Source organism: Chiloscyllium punctatum, chromosome 7 (genome assembly GCF_047496795.1).
Source record: "Chiloscyllium punctatum isolate Juve2018m chromosome 7, sChiPun1.3, whole genome shotgun sequence".
Classification (NCBI taxonomy): Eukaryota; Metazoa; Chordata; class Chondrichthyes; order Orectolobiformes; family Hemiscylliidae; genus Chiloscyllium; species Chiloscyllium punctatum.
The window spans coordinates 28,345,691-28,367,500 of record NC_092745.1 but is presented as its reverse complement, the minus strand read 5'-3'; the positions used below and the strand labels follow the sequence as shown (position 1 = coordinate 28,367,500).

The 21,810-nt window shown below is 52.8% G+C and overlaps 1 protein-coding gene across 1 annotated transcript in view; it reads left to right on the top strand.

Annotated features, from left to right (window-relative positions):
- The window catches only part of LOC140479529 (probable voltage-dependent R-type calcium channel subunit alpha-1E), a 1,102,593-nt gene that overhangs the window by 1,077,878 nt on the left and 2,905 nt on the right, over positions 1-21,810 (top strand). The window lies entirely within an intron of this gene.

Sequence of the window (21,810 nt, the reverse complement as noted above, 5' to 3'; positions counted from 1 at the left end):
CCCTGAGAGAGAGAGGGGACTGAGAGACACCAGTCAGTGTACTGATATCTCCCTGAGAGAGAGATGGGACTGAGAGACACCAGTCAGTGTTCAGATATCTCCCTGAGAGAGAGAGGGGACTGAGTGACACCAGTCAGGGTACAGATATCTCCCTGAGAGAGAGAGAGGGGACGGAGAGACACCAGTCAGGGTACAGATATTTCCCTGAGAGAGAGAGGGGACTGAGAGAAACCAGTCAGTGTACAGATATCTCCCTGAGAGAGAGGGGGTACTGAGAGACACCAGTCAGTGTACAGATATCTCCCTGAGAGAGAGAGGGGACTGAGAGACACCAGTCAGTGTACAGATATCTCCCTGAGAGAGAGAGGGGACTGAGAGACACCAGTCAGTGTACTGATATCTCCCTGAGAGAGAGAGGGGACTGAGAGACACCAGTCAGTGTACTGATATCTCCCTGAGAGAGAGAGAGGGGACTGAGAGAGACCAGTCAGTGTACAGATATCTCCCAGAGAGAGAGAGAGAGAGAGAGAGAGGGGGGACTGGGAGACACCAGTCAGTGTACAGATATCTCCCTGAGAGAGGGGGGGACTGAGAGACACCATTCAGTGTACTGATATCTCCCTGAGAGAGAGAGTGGGGACTGAGAGACACCAGTCAGTGTACAGATATCTCCCTGAGAGAGGGGGCTACTGAGAGACACCGTTCAGTGTACAGATATCTCCCTGTGGGAGAGTGGGACTGAGTGACACCAGTCAGGATACAGTTATCTCCCTGAGAGAGAGAGGGGACTGAGAGACACCAGTCAGTGTACAGATATCTCCCAGAGAGAGAGAGAGAGAGAGAGAGAGAGGGGGGACTGAGAGACACCAGTCAGTGTTCAGATATCTCCCTGAGAGAGAGGGAGGACTGAGAGACACTAGTCAGGGTACAGATATCTCCCTGAGGGAGAGAGGGGACTGAGAGACACCAGTCAGTGTACAGATATCTCCCTGAGAGAGGGGGCTACTGAGAGACACCATTCAGTGTACAGATATCTCCCTGTGGGAGAGTGGGACTGAGTGACACCAGTCAGGATACAGTTATCTCCCTGAGAGAGAGAGGGGACTGAGAGACACCAGTCAGTGTACAGATATCTCCCAGAGAGAGAGGGGGGACTGAGAGACACCAGTCAGTGTTCAGATATCTCCCTGAGAGAGAGGGGGGACTGAGAGACACCAGTCAGGGTACAGATATCTCCCTGAGGGAGAGTGGGACTGAGTGACACCAGTCAGGGTACAGATATCTCCCTGAGAGAGAGAGAGGGGACGGAGAGTCACCAGTCAGGGTACAGATATCTCCCTGAGAGAGAGAGAGGGGACTGAGAGATACCAGTCAGTGTACAGATATCTCCCTGAGAGAGAGGGGGGACTGAGAGACACCAGTCAGTGTACAGATATCTCCCTGAGAGAGAGATGGGACTGAGAGACACCAGTCAGTGTACAGATATCTCCCTGAGAGAGAGAGGGGACTGAGTGACACCAGTCAGGGTACAGATATCTCCCTGAGAGAGAGAGAGGGGACGGAGAGACACCAGTCAGGGTACAGATATTTCCCTGAGAGAGAGAGGGGACTGAGAGAAACCAGTCAGTGTACAGATATCTCCCTGAGAGAGAGGGGGTACTGAGAGACACCAGTCAGTGTACAGATATCTCCCTGAGAGAGAGAGGGGACTGAGAGACACCAGTCAGTGTACAGATATCTCCCTGAGAGAGAGAGGGGACTGAGAGACACCAGTCAGTGTACAGATATCTCCCTGAGAGAGAGAGGGGACTGAGAGACACCAGTCAGTGTACTGATATCTCCCTGAGAGAGAGAGGGGACTGAGAGACACCAGTCAGTGTACAGATATCTCCCTGAGAGAGAGAGAGGGGACGGAGAGACACCAGTCAGTGTACAGATATCTCCCTGAGAGAGAGGGGGGACTGAGAGACACCAGTCAGTGTACTGATATCTCCCTGAGAGAGAGAGGGGACTGAGAGACAACTGTCAGTGTTCAGATATCTCCCTGAGAGAGAGAGGGGACTGAGAGACACCAGTCAGTGTACTGATATCTCCCTGAGAGAGAGAGAGAGTGGACTGAGAGACACCAGTCAGTGTACAGATATCTCCCAGAGAGAGAGAGAGAGAGAGAGGGGACTGGGAGACACCAGTCAGTGTTCCGATATCTCCCAGAGAGAGAGAGAGAGGGAGAGAGGGGGGACTGAGAGACACCAGTCAGTGTTCAGATATCTCCCTGAGAGAGGGGGGGACTGAGAGACACCATTCAGTGTACAGATATCTCCCTGAGAGAGAGAGGGGGGACTGAGAGACACCAGTCAGTGCACAGATATCTCCCTGAGAGAGAGAGAGGGGACTGAGAGACACCAGTCAGTGTACAGATATCTCCCAGAGAGAGAGAGAGAGAGCTGGGGGGGGACTGAGAGACACCAGTCAGTGTTCAGATATCTCCCTGAGAGAGGGGGGGACTGAGAGACACCATTCAGTGTACAGATATCTCCCTGAGAGAGAGAGAGGGGACTGAGAGACACCAGTCAGTGTACAGATATCTCCCTGAGAGAGGGGGGTACTGAGAGACACCATTCAGTGTACAGATATCTCCCTGAGGGAGAGTGGGACTGAGTGACACCAGTCAGGATACAGGTATTTCCCTGAGAGAGAGAGAGAGAGAGAGAGAGAGGGGACTGAGAGACACCAGTCAGTGTTCAGATATCTCCCAGAGAGAGAGAGAGAGGGAGAGAGGGGGGACTGAGAGACACCAGTCAGTGTTCAGATATCTCCCTGAGAGAGAGGGGGGACTGAGAGACACCAGTCAGGGTACAGATATCTCCCTGAGGGAGAGTGGGACTGAGTGACACCAGTCAGTGTACAGATATCTCCCTGAGAGAGAGAGAGGGGACGGAGAGTCACCAGTCAGGGTACAGATATTTCCCTGAGAGAGAGACGGGACTGAGAGATACCAGTCAGTGTACAGATATCTCCCTGAGAGAGAGGGGGGACTGAGAAACACCAGTCAGTGTACAGATATCTCCCTGAGAGAGAGATGGGACTGAGAGACACCAGTCAGTGTACAGATATCTCCCTGAGAGAGAGAGGGGACTGAGTGACACCAGTCAGGGTACAGATATCTCCCTGAGAGAGAGAGAGGGGACGGAGAGTCACCAGTCAGGGTACAGATATTTCCCTGAGAGAGAGAGGGGACTGAGAGATACCAGTCAGTGTACAGATATCTCCCTGAGAGAGAGGGGGGACTGAGTGACACCATTCAGTGTACAGATATCTCCCTGAGAGAGAGAGAGAGGGGACTGAGAGACACCAGTCAGTGAACAGATATCTCCCAGAGAGAGAGAGGGGACTGAGTGACACCAGTCAGTGTACAGATATCTCCCAGAGAGAGAGAGGGGACGGAGAGACACCAGTCAGGGTACAGATATTTCCCTGAGAGAGAGAGGGGACTGAGTGATACCAGTCAGTGTACAGATATCTCCCTGAGAGAGAGGGGGGACTGAGAGACACCAGTCAGTGTACAGATATCTCCCTGAGAGAGAGAGGGGACTGAGTGACACCAGTCAGGATACAGCTATCTCCCTGAGAGAGAGAGGGGACTGAGAGACACCAGTCAGTGTACAGATATCTCCCAGAGAGAGAGAGAGAGAGAGAGGGGGGACTGGGAGACACAAGTCAGGATACAGATATCTCCCTGAGGGTGAGTGGGACTGAGTGACACCAGTCAGGATACAGCTATCTCCCTGAGAGAGAGAGGGGACTGAGAGACACCAGTCAGTGTACAGATATCTCCCTGAGGGTGAGTGGGACTGAGTGACACCAGTCAGGATACAGCTATCTCCCTGAGAGAGAGAGGGGACTGAGAGACACCAGTCAGTGTACAGATATCTCCCAGAGAGAGAGAGAGAGAGAGAGGGGGGACTGGGAGACACCAGTCAGGATACAGCTATCTCCCTGAGAGAGAGAGGGGACTGAGAGACACCAGTCAGTGTACAGATATCTCCCAGAGAGAGAGAGAGAGAGAGAGGGGGGACTGAGAGACACCAGTCAGTGTACAGATATCTCCCTGAGAGAGGGGGGTACTGAGAGACACCATTCAGTGTACAGATATCTCCCTGAGGGAGAGTGGGACTGAGTGACACCAGTCAGGATACAGTTATCTCCCTGAGAGAGAGAGGGGACTGAGAGACACCAGTCAGTGTACTGATATCTCCCTGAGAGAGAGAGAGCGAGAGGGGACTGAGAGACACCAGTCAGTGTTCAGATATCTCCCTGAGAGAGAGGGGGGACTGAGAGACACCAGTCAGGGTACAGATATCTCCCTGAGGGAGAGTGGGACTGAGTGACACCAGTCAGGGTACAGATATCTCCCTGAGAGAGAGAGAGGGGACGGAGAGTCACCAGTCAGGGTACAGATATCTCCCTGAGAGAGAGAGAGGGGACTGAGAGATACCAGTCAGTGTACAGATATCTCCCTGAGAGAGAGGGGGGACTGAGAGACACCAGTCAGTGTACAGATATCTCCCTGAGAGAGAGAGGGGACTGAGTGACACCAGTCAGGGTACAGATATCTCCCTGAGAGAGAGAGAGGGGACGGAGAGACACCAGTCAGGGTACAGATATTTCCCTGAGAGAGAGAGGGGACTGAGAGAAACCAGTCAGTGTACAGATATCTCCCTGAGAGAGAGAGGGGACTGAGAGAAACCAGTCAGTGTACAGATATCTCCCTGAGAGAGAGGGGGTACTGAGAGACACCAGTCAGTGTTCAGATATCTCCCTGAGAGAGAGGGGGGACTGAGAGACACTAGTCAGGGTACAGATATCTCCCTGAGGGAGAGAGGGGACTGAGAGACACCAGTCAGTGTACAGATATCTCCCTGAGAGAGGGGGCTACTGAGAGACACCATTCAGTGTACAGATATCTCCCTGTGGGAGAGTGGGACTGAGTGACACCAGTCAGGATACAGTTATCTCCCTGAGACAGAGAGGGGACTGAGAGACACCAGTCAGTGTACAGATATCTCCCAGAGAGAGAGGGGGGACTGAGAGACACCAGTCAGTGTTCAGATATCTCCCTGAGAGAGAGGGGGGACTGAGAGACACCAGTCAGGGTACAGATATCTCCCTGAGGGAGAGTGGGACTGAGTGACACCAGTCAGTGTACAGATATCTCCCTGAGAGAGAGAGAGGGGACGGAGAGTCACCAGTCAGGGTACAGATATCTCCCTGAGAGAGAGAGAGGGGACTGAGAGATACCAGTCAGTGTACAGATATCTCCCTGAGAGAGAGGGGGGACTGAGAGACACCAGTCAGTGTACAGATATCTCCCTGAGAGAGAGAGGGGACTGAGTGACACCAGTCAGGTTACAGATATCTCCCTGAGAGAGAGAGAGGGGACGGAGAGACACCAGTCAGGGTACAGATATTTCCCTGAGAGAGAGAGGGGACTGAGAGAAACCAGTCAGTGTACAGATATCTCCCTGAGAGAGAGGGGGTACTGAGAGACACCAGTCAGTGTACAGATATCTCCCTGAGAGAGAGAGGGGACTGAGAGACACCAGTCAGTGTACAGATATCTCCCTGAGAGAGAGAGGGGACTGAGAGACACCAGTCAGTGTACTGATATCTCCCTGAGAGAGAGAGGGGACTGAGAGACACCAGTCAGTGTACAGATATCTCCCTGAGAGAGAGAGGGGACTGAGAGACACCAGTCAGTGTACTGATATCTCCCTGAGAGAGAGAGGGGACTGAGAGACAACTGTCAGTGTTCAGATATCTCCCTGAGAGAGAGAGGGGACTGAGAGACACCAGTCAGTGTACTGATATCTCCCTGAGAGAGAGAGAGAGTGGACTGAGAGACACCAGTCAGTGTACAGATATCTCCCAGAGAGAGAGAGAGAGAGAGAGGGGACTGGGAGACACCAGTCAGTGTTCAGATATCTCCCAGAGAGAGAGAGAGAGGGAGAGAGGGGGGACTGAGAGACACCAGTCAGTGTTCAGATATCTCCCTGAGAGAGGGGGGGACTGAGAGACACCATTCAGTGTACAGATATCTCCCTGAGAGAGAGAGAGGGGACTGAGAGACACCAGTCAGTGTACAGATATCTCCCTGAGAGAGGGGGGTACTGAGAGACACCATTCAGTGTACAGATATCTCCCTGAGGGAGAGTGGGACTGAGTGACACCAGTCAGGATACAGGTATTTCCCTGAGAGAGAGAGAGAGAGAGAGAGAGAGGGGACTGAGAGACACCAGTCAGTGTTCAGATATCTCCCTGAGAGAGAGGGGGGACTGAGAGACACCAGTCAGGGTACAGATATCTCCCTGAGGGAGAGTGGGACTGAGTGACACCAGTCAGTGTACAGATATCTCCCTGAGAGAGAGAGAGGGGACGGAGAGTCACCAGTCAGGGTACAGATATTTCCCTGAGAGAGAGAGGGGACTGAGAGATACCAGTCAGTGTACAGATATCTCCCTGAGAGAGAGGGGGGACTGAGAAACACCAGTCAGTGTACAGATATCTCCCTGAGAGAGAGATGGGACTGAGAGACACCAGTCAGTGTACAGATATCTCCCTGAGAGAGAGAGGGGACTGAGTGACACCAGTCAGGGTACAGATATCTCCCTGAGAGAGAGAGGCGACTGAGAGATACCAGTCAGTGTACAGATATCTCCCTGAGAGAGAGGGGGGACTGAGTGACACCATTCAGTGTTCAGATATCTCCCTGAGAGAGAGAGAGAGGGGACTGAGAGACACCAGTCAGTGTACAGATATCTCCCAGAGAGAGAGAGGGGACTGAGTGACACCAGTCAGTGTACAGATATCTCCCTGAGAGAGAGATGGGACTGAGAGACACCAGTCAGTGTACAGATATCTCCCTGAGAGAGAGAGGGGACGGAGAGTCACCAGTCAGGGTATAGATATTTCCCTGAGAGAGAGAGGCGACTGAGAGATACCAGTCAGTGTACAGATATCTCCCTGAGAGAGAGGGGGGACTGAGTGACACCATTCAGTGTTCAGATATCTCCCTGAGAGAGAGAGAGAGGGGACTGAGAGACACCAGTCAGTGTACAGATATCTCCCAGAGAGAGAGAGGGGACTGAGTGACACCAGTCAGGGTACAGATATCTCCCAGAGAGAGAGAGGGGACGGAGAGACACCAGTCAGGGTACAGATATTTCCCTGAGAGAGAGAGGGGACTGAGTGATACCAGTCAGTGTACAGATATCTCCCTGAGAGAGAGGGGGGACTGAGAGACACCAGTCAGTGTACAGATATCTCCCTGAGAGAGAGACGGGACTGAGAGACACCAGTCAGTGTACAGATGTCTCCCTGAGAGAGAGAGGGGACTGAGAGACACCAGTCAGTGTACAGATATCTCCCTGAGAGAGAGAGGGGACTGAGAGAAACCAGTCAGTGTACTGATATCTCCCTGAGAGAGAGAGAGGGGACTGAGAGACACCAGTCAGTGTACAGATATCTCCCAGAGAGAGAGAGAGAGAGAGAGAGAGAGGGGGGACTGGGAGACACCAGTCAGTGTACAGATATCTCCCTGAGAGAGGGGGGGACTGAGAGACACCATTCAGTGTACTGATATCTCCCTGAGAGAGAGAGTGGGGACTGAGAGACACCATTCAGTGTACAGATATCTCCCTGAGAGAGAGAGAGGGGACTGAGAGACACCAGTCAGTGTACAGATATCTCCCAGAGAGAGAGAGAGAGAGAGAGAGAGAGAGGGGGGACTGGGAGACACCAGTCAGTGTACAGATATCTCCCTGAGGGTGAGTGGGGACTGAGAGACACCAGTCAGTGTACAGATATCTCCCTGAGGGTGAGTGGGACTGAGTGACACCAGTCAGGATACAGCTATCTCCCTGAGAGAGAGAGGGGACTGAGAGACACCAGTCAGTGTACAGATATCTCCCAGAGAGAGAGAGAGAGAGAGAGGGGGGACTGGGAGACACCAGTCAGTGTACAGATATCTCCCTGAGGGTGAGTGGGACTGAGTGACACCAGTCAGGATACAGCTATCTCCCTGAGAGAGAGAGGGGACTGAGAGACACCAGTCAGTGTACAGATATCTCCCAGAGAGAGAGAGAGAGAGAGACGGGGGACTGAGAGACACCAGTCAGTGTACAGATATCTCCCTGAGAGAGGGGGGTACTGAGAGACACCATTCAGTGTACAGATATCTCCCTGAGGGAGAGTGGGACTGAGTGACACCAGTCAGGATACAGTTATCTCCCTGAGAGAGAGAGGGGACTGAGAGACACCAGTCAGTGTACAGATATCTCCCAGAGAGAGAGAGGGGACTGAGAGACACCATTCAGTGTACAGATATCTCCCTGAGAGAGAGGGGGGACTGAGAGACACCAGTCAGGGTACAGATATCTCCCTGAGGGAGAGTGGGACTGAGTGACACCAGTCAGGGTACAGATATCTCCCTGAGAGAGAGAGAGGGGACGGAGAGTCACCAGTCAGGGTACAGATATCTCCCTGAGAGAGAGAGAGGGGACTGAGAGATACCAGTCAGTGTACAGATATCTCCCTGAGAGAGAGGGGGGACTGAGAGACACCAGTCAGTGTACAGATATCTCCCTGAGAGAGAGAGGGGACTGAGTGACACCAGTCAGGGTACAGATATCTCCCTGAGAGAGAGAGAGGGGACGGAGAGACACCAGTCAGGGTACAGATATTTCCCTGAGAGAGAGAGGGGACTGAGAGAAACCAGTCAGTGTACAGATATCTCCCTGAGAGAGAGAGGCGACTGAGAGAAACCAGTCAGTGTACAGATATCTCCCTGAGAGAGAGGGGGTACTGAGAGACACAAGTCAGTGTACAGATATCTCCCTGAGAGAGAGAGGGGACTGAGAGACACCAGTCAGTGTACAGATATCTCCCTGAGAGAGAGAGGGGACTGAGAGACACCAGTCAGTGTAATGATATCTCCCTGAGAGAGAGAGGGGACTGAGAGACACCAGTCAGTGTACAGAGATCTCCCTGAGAGAGAGAGGGGACTGAGAGACACCAGTCAGTGTACAGATATCTCCCTGAGAGAGAGAGGGGACTGAGAGACACCAATCAGTGTACTGATATCTCCCTGAGAGAGAGAGAGAGAGGGGACTGAGAGACACCAGTCAGTGTACAGATATCTCCCAGAGAGAGAGAGAGAGAGAGAGGGGACTGGGAGACACCAGTCAGTGTACAGATATCTCCCAGAGAGAGAGAGAGAGAGAGGGGGGGGGGGACTGAGAGACACCAGTCAGGGTACAGATATCTCCCTGAGAGAGGGGGGGACTGAGAGACACCATTCAGTGTACAGATATCTCCCTGAGAGAGAGAGGGGGGACTGAGAGACACCAGTCAGTGCACAGATATCTCCCTGAGAGAGAGAGAGGGGACTGAGAGACACCAGTCAGTGTACAGATATCTCCCAGAGAGAGAGAGAGAGAGAGAGAGAGAGGGGGGGGGACTGGGAGACACCAGTCAGTGTACAGATATCTCCCTGAGGGTGAGTGGGACTGAGTGACACCAGTCAGGATACAGCTATCTCCCTGAGAGAGAGAGGGGACTGAGAGACACCAGTCAGTGTACAGATATCTCCCAGAGAGAGAGAGGGAGAGAGGGGGGGGACTGAGAGACACCAGTCAGTGTACAGATATCTCCCTGAGAGAGGGGGGTACTGAGAGACACCATTCAGTGTACAGATATCTCCCTGAGGGAGAGTGGGACTGAGTGACACCAGTCAGGATACAGTTATCTCCCTGAGAGAGAGAGGGGACTGAGAGACACCAGTCAGTGTACAGATATCTCCCAGAGAGAGAGAGAGCGAGAGGGGACTGAGAGACACCAGTCAGTGTTCAGATATCTCCCTGAGAGAGAGGGGGGACTGAGAGACACCAGTCAGTGTACAGATATCTCCCTGAGGGAGAGTGGGACTGAGTGACACCAGTCAGGGTACAGATATCTCCCTGAGAGAGAGAGAGGGGACGGAGAGTCACCAGTCAGGGTACAGATATCTCCCTGAGAGAGAGAGAGGGGACTGAGAGATACCAGTCAGTGTACAGATATCTCCCTGAGAGAGAGGGGGGACTGAGAGACACCAGTCAGTGTACAGATATCTCCCTGAGAGAGAGATGGGACTGAGAGACACCAGTCAGTGTACAGATATCTCCCTGAGAGAGAGAGGGGACTGAGTGACACCAGTCAGGGTACAGATATCTCCCTGAGAGAGAGAGAGGGGACGGAGAGACACCAGTCAGGGTACAGATATTTCCCTGAGAGAGAGAGGGGACTGAGAGAAACCAGTCAGTGTACAGATATCTCCCTGAGAGAGAGAGGGGACTGAGAGAAACCAGTCAGTGTACAGATATCTCCCTGAGAGAGAGGGGGTACTGAGAGACACCAGTCAGTGTACAGATATCTCCCTGAGAGAGAGAGGGGACTGAGAGACACCAGTCAGTGTACAGATATCTCCCTGAGAGAGAGAGGGGACTGAGAGACACCAGTCAGTGTAATGATATCTCCCTGAGAGAGAGAGGGGACTGAGAGACACCAGTCAGTGTACAGATATCTCCCTGAGAGAGAGAGGGGACTGAGAGACACCAGTCAGTGTACTGATATCTCCCTGAGAGAGAGAGGGGACTGAGAGACAACTGTCAGTGTTCAGATATCTCCCTGAGAGAGAGAGGGGACTGAGAGACACCAGTCAGTGTACTGATATCTCCCTGAGAGAGAGAGAGAGGGGACTGAGAGACACCAGTCAGTGTACAGATATCTCCCTGAGAGAGAGAGAGAGAGAGAGGGGACTGGGAGACACCAGTCAGTGTACAGATATCTCCCAGAGAGAGAGAGAGAGGGGGGGGGGGGACTGAGAGACACCAGTCAGTGTTCAGATATCTCCCTGAGAGAGGGGGGGACTGAGAGACACCATTCAGTGTACAGATATCTCCCTGAGAGAGAGAGGGGGGACTGAGAGACACCAGTCAGTGCACAGATATCTCCCTGAGAGAGAGAGAGGGGACTGAGAGACACCAGTCAGTGTACAGATATCTCCCAGAGAGAGAGAGAGAGGGGGGGGGACTGAGAGACACCAGTCAGTGTTCAGATATCTCCCTGAGAGAGGGGGGGACTGAGAGACACCATTCAGTGTACAGATATCTCCCTGAGAGAGAGAGAGGGGACTGAGAGACACCAGTCAGTGTACAGATATCTCCCTGAGAGAGGGGGGAACTGAGAGACACCATTCAGTGTACAAATATCTCCCTGAGGGAGAGTGGGACTGAGTGACACCAGTCAGGATACAGTTATTTCCCTGAGAGAGAGAGAGAGAGAGAGGGGACTGAGAGACACCAGTCAGTGTTCAGATATCTCCCTGAGAGAGAGGGGGGACTGAGAGACACCAGTCAGGGTACAGATATCTCCCTGAGGGCGAGTGGGACTGAGTGACACCAGTCAGTGTACAGATATCTCCCTGAGAGAGAGAGAGGGGACGGAGAGTCACCAGTCAGGGTACAGATATTTCCCTGAGAGAGAGAGGGGACTGAGAGATACCAGTCAGTGTACAAATATCTCCCTGAGAGAGAGGGGGGACTGAGAAACACCAGTCAGTGTACAGATATCTCCCTGAGAGAGAGATGGGACTGAGAGACACCAGTCAGTGTACAGATATCTCCCAGAGAGAGAGAGGGGACTGAGTGACACCAGTCAGGGTACAGATATCTCCCTGAGAGAGAGAGAGGGGACGTAGAGACACCAGTCAGGGTACAGATATTTCCCTGAGAGAGAGAGGGGACTGAGAGATACCAGTCAGTGTACAGATATCTCCCTGAGAGAGAGAGGGGACTGAGAGACACCAGTCAGTGTACAGATATCTCCCTGAGAGAGAGAGGGGACTGAGAGACACCAGTCAGTGTACAGATATCTCCCTGAGAGAGAGAGGGGACTGAGAGACACCAGTCAGTGTTCTGATATCTCCCTGAGAGAGAGAGGGGACTGAGAGACACCAGTCAGTGGACTGATATCTCCCTGAGAGAGAGAGAGGGGACTGAGAGACACCAGTCAGTGTACAGATATCTCCCAGAGAGAGAGAGAGAGGGGACTGGGAGACAACAGTCAGTGTACAGATATCTCCCTGAGAGAGGGGGGGACTGAGAGACACCATTCAGTGTACAGATATCTCCCTGAGAGAGAGAGGGGACTGAGAGACACCAGTCAGTGTACAGATATCTCCCTGAGAGAGAGAGGGGACTGAGAGACACCAGTCAGTGTACAGATATCTCCCTGAGAGAGAGAGGGGACTGAGAGACACCAGTCAGTGTACAGATATCTCCCCGAGAGAGAGAGGGGACTGAGAGAAACCAGTCAGTGTACTGATATCTCCCTGAGAGAGAGAGAGGGGACTGAGAGACACCAGTCAGTGTACAGATATCTCCCTGAGAGAGAGGGGGGACTGAGAGACACCAGTCAGTGTACAGATATCTCCCTGAGAGAGAGGGGGGACTGAGAGACACCAGTCAGTGGACAGATATCTCCCTGAGAGAGAGAGGGGACTGAGAGACACCAGTCAGTGTACAGATATCTCCCTGAGAGAGAGAGGGGACTGAGAGACACCAGTCAGTGTACAGATATCTCCCTAAGAGAGAGGGGGGACTGAGAGACACCAGTCAGTGTACAGATATCTCCCTGAGAGAGAGAGGGGACTGGGAGACATCAGTCAGTGTACAGATATCTCCCTGAGAGAGAGACGGGACTGAGAGACACCAGTCAGTGTACAGATATCTCCCTGAGAGAGAGAGGGGACTGAGAGACACCAGTCAGTGTACTGATATCTCCCTGAGAGAGAGAGGGGACTGAGAGACACCAGTCAGTGTACTGATATCTCCCTGAGAGAGAGAGAGGGGACTGGCAGACACCAGTCAGTGTACAGATATCTCCCAGAGAGAGAGAGGGGACTGAGTGACACCAGTCAGGGTACAGATATCTCACTGAGAGAGAGAGAGGGGACGGAGAGACACCAGTCAGGGTACAGATATTTCCCTGAGAGAGAGAGGGGACTGAGAGATACCAGTCAGTGTACAGATATCTCCCTGAGAGAGAGGGGGGACTGAGAGACACCAGTCAGTGTACAGATATCTCCCTGAGAGAGAGAGGGGACTGAGAGACACCAGTCAGTGTACAGATATCTCCCTGAGAGAGAGGGGGGACTGAGAGACACCAGTCAGTGTACAGATATCTCCCTGAGAGAGAGAGGGGACTGAGAGACACCAGTCAGTGTACAGATATCTCCCTGAGAGAGAGAGGGGACTGAGAGAAACCAGTCAGTGTACAGATATCTCCCTGAGAGAGAGGGGGGACTGAGAGACACCAGTCAGTGTACAGATATCTCCCTGAGAGAGAGAGGGGACTGAGAGACACCAGTCAGTGTACAGATATCTCCCTGAGAGAGAGGGGGGACTGAGAGACACCAGTCAGTGTACAGATATCTCCCAGAGAGAGAGAGAGGGGGGGGGGGACTGGGGGACACCAGTCAGTGTACAGATATCTCCCTGAGAGAGGGGGGGACTGAGAGACACCATTCAGTGTACTGATATCTCCCTGAGAGAGAGAGGGGGGACTGAGAGACACCATTCAGTGTACAGATATCTCCCTGAGAGAGAGAGAGGGGACTGAGAGACACCAGTCAGTGTACAGATATCTCCCAGAGAGAGAGAGAGAGAGAGGGGGGACTGGGAGACACCAGTCAGTGTACAGATATCTCCCTGAGGGTGAGTGGGACTGAGTGACACCAGTCAGGATACAGCTATCTCGCTGAGAGAGAGAGGGGACTGAGAGACACCAGTCAGTCTACTGATATCTCCCAGAGAGAGAGAGAGAGAGAGGGGGGACTGAGAGACACCAGTCAGTGTTCAGATATCTCCCTGAGAGAGAGGGGGGACTGAGAGACACTAGTCAGGGTACAGATATCTCCCTGAGGGAGAGAGGGGACTGAGAGACACCAGTCAGTGTACAGATATCTCCCTGAGAGAGGGGGCTACTGAGAGACACCATTCAGTGTACAGATATCTCCCTGAGGGAGAGTGGGACTGAGTGACACCAGTCAGGATACAGTTATCTCCCTGAGAGAGAGAGGGGACTGAGAGACACCAGTCAGTGTACAGATATCTCCCAGAGAGAGAGAGAGCGAGAGGGGACTGAGAGACACCAGTCAGTGTTCAGATATCTCCCTGAGAGAGAGGGGGAGACTGAGAGACACCAGTCAGGGTACAGATATCTCCCTGAGGGAGAGTGGGACTGAGTGACACCAGTCAGGGTACAGATATCTCCCTGAGAGAGAGAGAGGGGACGGAGAGTCACCAGTCAGGGTACAGATATCTCCCTGAGAGAGGGAGAGGGGACTGAGAGATACCAGTCAGTGTACAGATATCTCCCTGAGAGAGAGAGGGGACTGAGAGACACCAGTCAGTGTACAGATATCTCCCTGAGAGAGAGGGGGTACTGAGAGACACCAGTCAGTGTACAGATATCTCCCTGAGAGAGAGAGGGGACTGAGAGACACCAGTCAGTGTACAGATATCTCCCTGAGAGAGAGAGGGGACTGAGAGACACCAGTCAGTGTACTGATATCTCCCTGAGAGAGAGAGGGGACTGAGAGACACCAGTCAGTGTACAGATATCTCCCTGAGAGAGAGAGGGGACTGAGAGACACCAGTCAGTGTACTGATATCTCCCTGAGAGAGAGAGGGGACTGAGAGACAACTGTCAGTGTTCAGATATCTCCCTGAGAGAGAGAGGGGACTGAGAGACACCAGTCAGTGTACTGATATCTCCCTGAGAGAGAGAGAGAGGGGACTGGGAGACACCAGTCAGTGTACAGATATCTCCCAGAGAGAGAGAGAGAGAGAGAGAGGGGGGGGGAACTGAGAGACACCAGTCAGTGTTCAGATATCTCCCTGAGAGAGGGGGGGACTGAGAGACACCATTCAGTGTACAGATATCTCCCTGAGAGAGAGAGGGGACTGAGAGACACCAGTCAGTGCACAGATATCTCCCTGAGAGAGAGAGAGGGGACTGAGAGACACCAGTCAGTGTACAGATATCTCCCAGAGAGAGAGAGAGAGGGGGGGGGGGACTGAGAGACACCAGTCAGTGTTCAGATATCTCCCTGAGAGAGGGGGGGACTGAGAGACACCATTCAGTGTACAGATATCTCCCTAAGAGAGAGAGAGGGGACTGAGAGACACCAGTCAGTGTTCAGATATCTCCCTGAGAGAGGGGGGGACTGAGAGACACCATTCTGTGTACAGATATCTCCCTGAGAGAGAGAGGGGACTGAGAGACACCAGTCAGGATACAGATATCTCCCTGAGAGAGAGAGGGGACTGAGAGACACCAGTCAGTGTACAGATATCTCCCTGAGAGAGAGAGGGGACTGAGAGACACCAGTCAGTGTACAGATATCTCCTCGAGAGAGAGAGGGGACTGAGAGAAACCAGTCAGTGTACTGATATCTCCCTGAGAGAGAGAGAGAGGGGACTGAGAGACACCAGTCAGTGTACAGATATCTCCCTGAGAGAGAGGGGGGACTGAGAGACACCAGTCAGTGTACAGATATCTCCCTGAGAGAGAGGGGGGACTGAGAGACACCAGTCAGTGGACAGATATCTCCCTGAGAGAGAGAGGGGACTGAGAGACACCAGTCAGTGTACAGATATCTCCCTGAGAGAGAGAGGGGACTGAGAGACACCAGTCAGTGTACAGATATCTCCCTGAGAGAGAGGGGGGACTGAGAGACACCAGTCAGTGTACAGATATCTCCCTGAGAGAGAGAGGGGACTGGGAGACATCAGTCAGTGTACAGATATCTCCCTGAGAGAGAGAGGGGACTGAGAGACACCAGTCAGTGTACTGATATCTCCCTGAGGGAGAGAGGGGACTGAGAGACACCAGTCAGTGTACTGATATCTCCCTGAGAGAGAGAGAGGGGACTGGCAGACACCAGTCAGTGTACAGATATCTCCCAGAGAGAGAGAGGGGACTGAGTGACACCAGTCAGGGTACAGATATCTCCCTGAGAGAGAGAGAGGGGACGGAGAGACACCAGTCAGGGTACAGATATTTCCCTGAGAGAGAGAGGGGACTGAGAGATACCAGTCAGTGTACAGATATCTCCCTGAGAGAGAGGGGGGACTGAGAGACACCAGTCAGTGTACAGATATCTCCCTGAGAGAGAGAGGGGACTGAGAGACACCAGTCAGTGTACAGATATCTCCCTGAGAGAGAGGGGGGACTGAGAGACACCAGTCAGTGTACAGATATCTCCCTGAGAGAGAGAGGGGACTGAGAGACACCAGTCAGTGTACAGATATCTCCCTGAGAGAGAGAGGGGACTGAGAGAAACCAGTCAGTGTACTGTTATCTCCCTGAGAGAGAGAGAGGGGACTGAGAGACACCAGTCAGTGTACAGATATCTCCCAGAGAGAGAGAGAGAGAGAGAGGGGGGACTGGGAGACACCAGTCAGTGTACAGATATCTCCCTGAGAGAGGGGGGGACTGAGAGACACCATTCAGTGTACTGATATCTCCCTGAGAGAGAGAGGGGGGACTGAGAGACACCATTCAGTGTACAGATATCTCCCTGAGAGAGAGAGAGGGGACTGAGAGACACCAGTCAGTGTACAGATATCTCCCAGAGAGAGAGAGAGAGAGAGGGGGGACTGGGAGACACCAGTCAGTGTACAGATATCTCCCTGAGGGTGAGTGGGACTGAGTGACACCAGTCAGGATACAGCTATCTCCCTGAGAGAGAGAGGGGACTGAGAGACACCAGTCAGTCTACTGATATCTCCCAGAGAGAGAGAGAGAGAGAGGGGGGACTGAGAGACACCAGTCAGTGTTCAGATATCTCCCTGAGAGAGAGGGGGGACTGAGAGACACTAGTCAGGGTACAGATATCTCCCTGAGGGAGAGAGGGGACTGAGAGACACCAGTCAGTGTACAGATATCTCCCAGAGAGAGTGAGAGCGAGAGGGGACTGAGAGACACCAGTCAGTGTTCAGATATCTCCCTGAGAGAGAGGGGGGACTGAGAGACACCAGTCAGGGTACAGATATCTCCCTGAGGGAGAGTGGGACTGAGTGACACCAGTCAGGGTACAGATATCTCCCTGAGAGAGAGAGAGGGGACGGAGAGTCACCAGTCAGGGTATAGATATCTCCCTGAGAGAGGGAGAGGGGACTGAGAGATACCAGTCAGTGTACAGATATCTCCCTGAGAGAGAGAGGGGACTGAGAGAAACCAGTCAGTGTACAGATATCTCCCTGAGAGAGAGGGGGTACTGAGAGACACCAGTCAGTGTACAGATATCTCCCTGAGAGAGAGAGGGGACTGAGAGACACCAGTCAGTGTACAGATATCTCCCTGAGAGAGAGAGGGGACTGAGAGACACCAGTCAGTGTAATGATATCTCCCTGAGAGAGAGAGGGGACTGAGAGACACCAGTCAGTGTACAGATATCTCCCTGAGAGAGAGAGGGGACTGAGAGACACCAGTCAGTGTACTGATATCTCCCTGAGAGAGAGAGGGGACTGAGAGACAACTGTCAGTGTTCAGATATCTCCCTGAGAGAGAGAGGGGACTGAGAGACACCAGTCAGTGTACTGATATCTCCCTGAGAGAGAGAGAGAGGGGACTGAGAGACACCAGTCAGTGTACAGATATCTCCCAGAGAGAGAGAGAGAGAGAGAGGGGGGGGGGACTGAGAGACACCAGTCAGTGTTCAGATATCTCCCTGAGAGAGGGGGGGACTGAGAGACACCATTCAGTGTACAGATATCTCCCTGAGAGAGAGATGGGGGACTGAGAGACACCAGTCAGTGCACAGATATCTCCCTGAGAGAGAGAGAGGGGACTGAGAGACACCAGTCAGTGTACAGATATCTCCCAGAGAGAGAGAGAGAGGCGGGGGGGGACTGAGAGACACCAGTCAGTGTTCAGATATCTCCCTGAGAGAGGGGGGGACTGAGAGACACCATTCAGTGTACAGATATCTCCCTAAGAGAGAGAGAGGGGACTGAGAGACACCAGTCAGTGTACAGATATCTCCCTGAGAGAGGGGGGAACTGAGAGACACCATTCAGTGTACAGATATCTCCCTGAGGGAGAGTGGGACTGAGTGACACCAGTCAGGATACAGTTATTTCCCTGAGAGAGAGAGAGAGAGAGAGAGAGAGAGGGGACTGAGAGACACCAGTCAGTGTTCAGATATCTCCCTGAGAGAGAGGGGGGACTGAGAGACACCAGTCAGGGTACAGATATCTCCCTGAGGGAGAGTGGGACTGAGTGACACCAATCAGTGTACAGATATCTCCCTGAGAGAGAGAGAGGGGACGGAGAGTCACCAGTCAGGGTACAGATATTTCCCTGAGAGAGAGAGGGGACTGAGAGATACCAGTCAGTGTACAGATATCTCCCTGAGAGAGAGGGGGGACTGAGAAACACCAGTCAGTGTACAGATATCTCCCTGAGAGAGAGATGGGACTGAGAGACACCAGTCAGTGTACAGATATCTCCCAGAGAGAGAGAGGGGACTGAGTGACACCAGTCAGGGTACAGATATCTCCCTGAGAGAGAGAGAGGGGACGGAGAGACACCAGTCAGGGTACAGATATTTCCCTGAGAGAGAGAGGGGACTGAGAGATACCAGTCAGTGTACAGATATCTCCCTGAGAGAGAGAGGGGACTGAGAGACACCAGTCAGTGTACAGATATCTCCCTGAGAGAGAGAGGGGACTGAGAGACACCAGTCAGTGTACAGATATCTCCCTGAGAGAGAGAGGGGACTGAGAGACACCAGTCAGTGTTCTGATATCTCCCTGAGAGAGAGAGGGGACTGAGAGACACCAGTCAGTGGACTGATATCTCCCTGAGAGAGAGAGAAGGGACTGAGAGACACCAGTCAGTGTACAGATATCTCCCAGAGAGAGAGAGAGAGGGGACTGGGAGACAACAGTCAGTGTACAGATATCTCCCTGAGAGAGGGGGGGACTGAGAGACACCATTCAGTGTACAGATATCTCCCTGAGAGAGAGAGAGGGGACTGAGAGACACCAGTCAGTGTACAGATATCTCCCAGAGAGAGAGAGAGAGAGAGAGAGAGAGGGGGGACTGGGAGACACCAGTCAGTGTACAGATATCTCCCTGAGAGAGAGAGGGGACTGAGTGACACCAGTCAGGGTACAGATATCTCCCTGAGAGAGAGAGAGGGGACGGAGAGTCACCAGTCAGGGTACAGATATTTCCCTGAGAGAGACAGGCGACTGAGAGATACCAGTCAGTGTACAGATATCTCCCTGAGAGAGAGGAGGGACTGAGTGACACCATTCAGTGTACAGATATCTCCCTGAGAGAGAGAGAGGGGACTGAGAGACACCAGTCAGTGTACAGATATCTCCCAGAGAGGGAGAGAGAGAGAGGGGACTGAGAGACACCAGTCAGTGTACAGATATCTCCCAGAGAGAGAGAGAGAGAGAGTGGACTGAGAGACACCAGTCAGTGTACAGATATCTCCCTGAGGGAGAGTGGGACTGAGTGACACCAGTCAGGATACAGTTATCTCCCTGAGGGAGAGAGGGGACTGAGAGACACCAGTCAGTGTACAGATATCTCCCAGAGAGAGAGGGGGGACTGAGAGACACCAGTCAGTGTACAGATATCTCCCTGAGAGAGAGAGGGGACTGAGAGACGCCAGTCAGTGTACAGATATCTCCCTGAGAGAGAGAGGGGACTGAGAGACACCAGTCAGTGTTCTGATATCTCCCTGAGAGAGAGAGGGGACTGAGAGACACCAGTCAGTGTACAGATATCTCCCAGAGAGAGAGAGAGAGGGGACTGGGAGACAACAGTCAGTGTACAGATATCTCCCTGAGAGAGGGGGGGGACTGAGAGACACCATTCAGTGTACAGATATCTCCCTGAGAGAGAGAGAGGGGACTGAGAGACACCAGTCAGTGTACAGATATCTCCCTGAGAGAGAGAGAGAGAGAGAGAGAGAGAGAGAGGGGGGGACTGGGAGACACCAGTCAGTGTACAGATATCTCCCTGAGAGAGAGAGGGGACTGAGTGACACCAGTCAGGGTACAGATATCTCCCTGAGAGAGAGGGGGGACTGAGAGACACCAGTCAGTGTTCAGATATCTCCCTGAGAGAGAGGGGGGACTGAGAGACACCAGTCAGTGTTCAGATATCTCCCTGAGAGAGAGGGGGGACTGAGAGACACCAGTCAGGGTACAGATATCTCCCTGAGGGAGAGTGGGACTGAGTGACACCAGTCAGGGTACAGATATCTCCCTGAGAGAGAGAGAGGGGACGGAGAGTCACCAGTCAGGGTACAGATATTTCCCTGAGAGAGAGAGGGGACTGAGAGATACCAGTCAGTGTACAGATATCTCCCTGAGAGAGAGGGGGGACTGAGTGACACCATTCAGTGTACAGATATCTCCCTGAGAGAGAGAGAGGGGACTGAGAGACACCAGTCAGTGTACAGATATCTCCCAGAGAGAGAGAGAGAGAGAGAGAGAGAGGGGGGGGGGACTGGGAGACACCATTCCGTGTACAGATGTCTCCCAGAGAGAGAGAGAGAGAGAGAGAGGGGACTGAGAGACACCAGTCAGTGTACAGATATCTCCCTGAGAGAGAGAGGGGACTGAGTGACACCAGTCAGGGTACAGATATCTCCCTGAGAGAGAGAGAGGGGACTGAGAGAAACCAGTCAGTGTACAGATATCTCCCTGAGAGAGAGGGGGGGACTGAGAGATACCAGTCAGTGTACAGATATCTCCCTGAGAGAGAGAGGGGACTGAGAGACACCAGTCAGTGTACAGATATCTCCCTGAGAGAGAGAGGGGACTGAGAGACACCAGTCAGTGTACTGATATCTCCCTGAGAGAGAGAGGGGACTGAGAGACACCAGTCAGAGTACAGATATCTCCCTGAGGGTGAGAGAGAGAGCGAGGGGACTGAGAGACACCAGTCAGGGTACAGATATCTCCCTGAGAGAGAGAGAGAGAGAGAGAGAGAGAGAGAGAGAGAGGGGACTGAGAGACACCAGTCAGTGTACTGATATCTCCCTGAGAGAGAGAGGGGACTGAGAGACACCAGTCAGTGTACTGATATCTCCCTGAGAGAGAGAGGGGACTGAGAGGCAACTGTCAGTGTACTGATATCTCCCTGAGAGAGAGAGGGGACTGAGAGACACCAGTCAGTGTACAGATATCTCCCTGAGAGAGAGAGGGGACTGAGAGACACCAGTCAGTGCACTGATATCTCCCTGACAGAGGGGGGGACTGAGAGACACCATTCAGTGTACAGATATCTCCCTGAGGGAGAGTGGGACTGAGAGACACCAGTCAGTGTACAGATATCTCCCTGAGAGAGAGAGGGGGTACTGAGAGACACCAGTCAGGGTACAGATATCTCCCTGAGGGTGAGAGAGAGAGAGAGAGAGAGAGGGGACTGAGAGACACCAGTCAGGGTACAGATATCTCCCTGAGAGAGAGAGAGAGAGAGAGAGAGGGGACTGGGAGACACCAGTCAGTGTACAGATATCTCCCTGAGGGAGAGTGGGACTGAGAGACACCAGTCAGTGTACAGATATCTCCCTGAGAGAGAGAGGACTGAGAGACACCAGTCAGTGTACAGATATCTCCCTGAGAGAGAGGGGGACTGAGTGACACCAGTCAGTGTACAGATATCTCCCTGAGAGAGAGGGGG